The following is a 5,954-nucleotide window of genomic DNA, read 5'->3' as shown; positions in this document are numbered from 1 at the left end:
AAAATCTTACATAGTGCACCTTTAACAATACGCAAAAGTATATTTACAAAATTAACATTAACCAAGATTAATAAATGCTGAAAAATATTGTCACTCACTTGTTAGTTCATGATACCTAAAGCAGTAATTAATGGTAACAAATTCAAACATTTCAAGTAGACATGCTGCGATAGTCGGTATTAACGGTGTTCAGCCGCAACACCGGTTACATCACGTGCTCATCGCAGCACCGCAATTAGACACTACAATTAAAAACTGAACACGTCTGCTCAATTCAGTCGCAGCACAGATGAGCAGCATGAGTCCGATTTTACCTTACTTTGCCCATTTCGCCTCACTCCTGACTGACAAGACAATGGCGGAAGATTCGGTTTCAAAGCGAAATGTAAACGCCAATTTAAGCGAGTTAGTCATTGTACTGTTTTGTTGTGTTTTTCATTAAGAATAATAATAAACCCAGCATTCAAGCAATTGCCGCCCCCGAATTGCCACTAATTTGAAAGCGAAAGTAAAATGCGCACGCCGTAATGGCATTCATAATTGTCTCTCTCAGCATTTTAAGTTCATTTAAATAGAAGCTTAGGAATTAACTGAAAACGCTCTCTCTGCTCTGCGCCAGTGGACACGATTAACCGGTGGGAAATTTTCCGCACTGACACATCCCTAATTTCAAGTATTACCACATTGCCTGAACAGCTGTTTGACTGCTGCTTAAAATTAACCAATTAAAATGCATGACCTAGGTGATGTCAGCAGACAAATGTTGTTTCAGGGGCAGAGCAATGATAAAAGATTGCAAAAACAAATCATCTGTGGAATCATATGTACTGATGCTTGTGCACAATAAGACTAAATAACATGTTAAAGTAAATAAGGTTCATTTTGATTTCATGTTGACTTTAAAATTACACTACCTATTTTAGACTATTCGAAGTGGACTGGAGAAGCAGAAAAGAACAAGGTTACAGTACATGGTTTTTCCACCAGTATGTTTGCTTTTAGAGTCACTGTAAACATTCAGGCTTGAGATACGAGGATTAAACCAATCAAAATCAACATACAATGATCTCACACAGCGTGCACTGCTACTCAAACTGATTATTTTTTTAGAAACTTAAGTGTTGTGCCTTTCAATTCTTGTTGTTCCTTTTGAAGAATGTCTGTTTTTAGATTTAATTCTTCAAGTAAAGCTTCCTGTTTGGAAATGCAGTATAAAGTACCCTCTTTTGACAGATACCTTGAACCAAAGTCTCCATTTAGGTTCTATTTTGAAGTCCACTATGTGGATTTTTTTGGAACCAGCTACATGAGATAGTTGTCGTGGTCCTGCAGTATATTAAAAAGTATAGCAATATCTAGAGAAATAGTTCTGATGTTCAAAATATGGGTGTTGGTAGTGAGTGTTGTCATTTTATGCCTTTGAAGGAAAAAGATCTTATCGTGACCATTTAGAATTTGTAGTCAGATTTTTGACTAGTGTTGATATTAATACTGACATTGAAAAGTGAACTGTTTTGTTATAGTCGTTTTTCAGTGATAAAATGTTTGACTATGTAATCACAATATGAATTTTGTTATATTCAGTTGAAAATGCTGAGTTCCTTGCACAAGGGGAAATAAAGGTCACACTCTCCTTGAGTGAAAACATTTGTGCAAGTGACGTTTTTGTGTCAACCACGTCTCGCATCACACTAACTCAGTTGTGACCATACACAGAGAAAGATAATGGCCTTTCAGTGGTTAAAAGACTTTTCTGCCTTTAATACTGTCTTTAAGTGATAGTTCATCCAACAATTAAAATTCTGTGGTTAACTCCAAGCCTTCTGAAGAGACACAAACGATTTATATGATGGACATATTAAAGGGTTAGTACACCCAAAAATGAAAATAATGTCATTTATTACTCACCCTCATGCCGTTCTACACCTGTAAGACCTTCGTTAATCTTCGGAACACAAATTAAGATATTTTAGTTGAAATCCAATGGCTCAGTGAGGCCTGCATCACCAGCAATGACATTTCCTCTCTCAAGATTCATTAATGTACTAAAAACATATGGCTCAATATTAATATTATAAAGCGACGAGAATATTTTTGATGCACCAAAAAAACAAAATAACGACTTACTTGGTGATGGCCGATTTCAAAACACTGCTTCATTAAGCTTCGGAGCGTTATAAATCTTTTGTGACAAATCATGATTCGGATCGTGTCAAACCGCCAAGCTCCTGAAATCACGTGATTTTGGCACTCCGAACCGCTGATTCGACACACTGATTCATTATGCCCCGGAGCTTCCTGAAGCAGTGTTTTGAAATCGGCCATCACTATATAAGTCGGTATTTTGTTTTTTTGCCGCACCAAAAATATTCTCGTCTCTTTATAATATTAATATTGAACCACTGTACTCACATGAACTGATTTAAATGTGTTTTTAGTACCTTTATGGATCTTGAGAGAGGAAATGTCATTGCTCCCTATGCAGGCCTCACGGAGCCATCGGATTTCAACAAAAATATCTTAATTTGCGTTCCGAAGATTAACGAAGGTTTTACGGATGTGGAACGGCACGAGGGTGAGTAATGAATGACAGAATTTTCATTTTTGGGGGAACTAACCCTTTAATTTAGGCTTTCATTCATATATAAACATTGGTCAGCACTCATTTATAGAGCACATCAAACATCATAAACATGGGCTGCATCCGAAAACTGAAAAAAGCTGCCTTCAGAGGCATTCCAAGGTAGCAAGGTATCAAGGCACATACAAATCCAAAGTTAGCTTCACTTCCTGTCTCGTGAGATACCTTCATCTGATCGATTTTTGATAGATGTATCCTTCGCTGCCTTTGATATCCCACAATCCTGTGCTTTCCATTCTGTGACAGTTGAGCTAAAAAATAAAGATGGCATCTGAAAGTTGTGGTTGGTGGTCAGTTTGTGTGTAAATGTACGTTTTTAACCATTGTTTTCCACTTTTGATGTCATTTCTAGTGAGAAATTGCTATTGTAGTACTTAAATATTTAAGTTACTTGGTTGTCACCAAAGCTTGCGCTATATTGCTGTAGATCATTAAACCGTTGCGCTGCCTCAGAAGTCTGTCTGAAATCTGTTTCTTGAGGTATCTTCATGCGCAAACGCTCCCTGCAGTGTCATTGTCTTATAGGGCAACAAGTCAACAAGTCAGCTGCCCAAGTTTTCAGATGCAGCCATGGACATTCAAACATACTTTTGCTTGACACCTCAACAAACTCCACTGGTTCTTGTGGAAGCTCAAACCCGGTGACACTAAAGAACAAACCATATTGGTTCTCGCACAACGTTGAAATATCATTTACATCATATGAATGAGCCAAGTCTAAGTCGCTGTTCGGATTTAAATAGGCAAAAACTTAAGAGTCTATGACTAGATCATTATAGCTATTATTATTATGTTTCTAGCGTGTTATATGTTTGGGAACAGTTCTTTTAACTCTATTTGATGAAGTGTGTAGCTTTTAATTTCTTAAACAACCATGTAGAAAGACATCATGGCTATATTCCAGGATAACATTCATCAGGCTCAAATTGTGAAAGAATGGCATGAAGAATCATTTTCACACATGAATTAGCACCTCTGAATCAAGACCTTAAATCCATTGAAAGTCTTTTGGATGAGCCGGAGTGGAGTTTACAAAGTGCTTGACTCTTACATTGTCAATACAAGATCTTGATCAAAAATTGATTAACCTCTTGATGGAAATAATATCACAACATTTATTTCCATCAAGAGGTGCATTATTTTTTTGGTCAAGATCTTGTATTGACAATGCAAGAGTCGAGCACTCTGTAAAGTCTACTCCAGCACATCCCAAAAACTTTGCTTACTATCTAATCTACCCAGATCTTATGTGGCATAGTTAGGAGATGATCAATAATATTAATAACGATAATGTAATAATCATAATATTTGGGCTCATCAGTGTACAGTCTGGTATGAATGCATTTACACTGCAATTACAATTGCATAAAATTATGTGAATTTGAATATCCACCCTATTTTTCAATGCAGAAGAGGTATTCAGTGAAGGTGTGAGACTTATTAGCCGCTATAGGGAAATAACAAGAAGAATATCAAAGTGCAGTAAACTGTTTGTGCTACAAACCAGAGTGTTTATAATAAAGAAAATACATTAAAACAATATGGTAAGAAATTACAGTTCGCAATATCAAGCAGCATAACGAGCAGTTTTGCACAGCTAAAAATAACTGGAAGTGAATGACATTGGAAACCAGGCATATTAAATTTACCAATGGCCACGCCCACTCTTACCTGAAAAATATAGGTGGATAGAAATACAATGGAAAAATTAAATGTTTTAAATATGAACCGTTGAATCATTTGATTCATTCAAAAGGACCGATTCATTCGGGAATAAAGCAAGAATGGGTCATTGAATCATTTTTTTTAGAAACGAAACAGGAAAGCGTCAGTTGCTGTCTGTAACTTCCTTCAACAGTGTGTGGCGAATATCTAATGCATTTTGTCAGCACAATAACTAAATCTAGTTGTATGTTTCTAGTATTGGGGGGGGAGGGGGGGGGGTCTACATGCTAATACAAATCGGAGAAACGTTGCAAAAATCACGTAAACCAGAAAACAGCCATTATGTGTGAAATGTAACTTTATGGATAGCTGTTGAATGAACAGGAGTGTTGCATAAAGCTGGTTAATTTCCCCTGATGATTAATCTGGGCAGAATGGCACTAACACTCAAAAGGTGAGTCGTGATGTTCCAGCTGTAAACTGTTCATCGACAGGCACGACAGCAGCAGCTTCACAATTCAGACAGATAACAGCCTTGTCAGAATGCTCAAAGCCATGACAGCTTTCACAGGCTGTTAGACCTTGCATGCCAATTGTGTACCGGTGAAAATATGAGCGAGTTTTAAAATCTACCAGGACTTTAGTGATGACATCTTGATTTGGATAAAGTTTTCTAAACGAATAAGAAAATCTAATTCTTTTATCACTCAGGACTGACACTCTTCAGTTTATTTACCAAACTGAGTATACCAATTAGGCAAGTTGACAGGTTAAAAATAAACCAAGCACTCCTTCTCAACGACGGGACCCTTTAGAAGGATATGCCGAGCTGCTGGAGCTGGCTGACTTATTTTCTTATCATTTGGTTCTTTTGTGTTTTATTAGCCCCAACACAACACTAAAAGATGTTCTATTCATTGTGAGCAGAGAAGAATTCAAAGAAAAAAAGGTTAGAGTATAAATTAAAAGAAGAAATGTATGACATTTGACTATATATATATATATATATATACACACAATATTATTTTAATAGCCTAATTAACCTTTTTCTACAAATATTTATGCTGTTTTATCAGAAGCTTTGTCGCTAAGGTTTTTTGCTCACCAAGGCTGCATTTATTTAAATAAAAAATTCAGTAAAACAGCAATACTGTTAAATAGTATTACAACTTAAAATAACTTCTATTTAAATATGTTTCAAATGTAATTTATTCCTGTGATTACTTTAGTCGTCAGTGTCACATGATCCTTCAGAAATCATTTTAATATGCTGACTGGGTGCTCAAGAAACATCTCATCATCAATGTGGAAAAAAGTAGTGCTACTGGATATCTTGTGGCAACCATTATGCATTTTTCTTTTATGAATAGAAAGTTCAAAATAAAAATAATCCAATTTACATAAGTAATTTGCAGAAAAGTGTTTTTTTCTTTTTTACATTCTCTGGAAAGTAAAGAAGTTGAGTTCTGAAAGTTCAGTGTACTATGAAAACTAGTTTTTGCACTAGGTTTTCAAAGATAAAGGAAAATTTGATTTCTCAAGATATGCCTCCTTCAATAAACAGCTCTGCTGCAATCCACTCCTCACGCTATATTGCATTTTACTGTATATGACTTGATGGATTACAGAAGGTCCACAGAGAGTGAAA

Source organism: Megalobrama amblycephala, linkage group LG4 (genome assembly GCF_018812025.1).
Source record: "Megalobrama amblycephala isolate DHTTF-2021 linkage group LG4, ASM1881202v1, whole genome shotgun sequence".
In the NCBI taxonomy this organism is placed as follows: Eukaryota; Metazoa; Chordata; class Actinopteri; order Cypriniformes; family Xenocyprididae; genus Megalobrama; species Megalobrama amblycephala.
Note: the sequence above shows the minus strand (reverse complement) of the source record.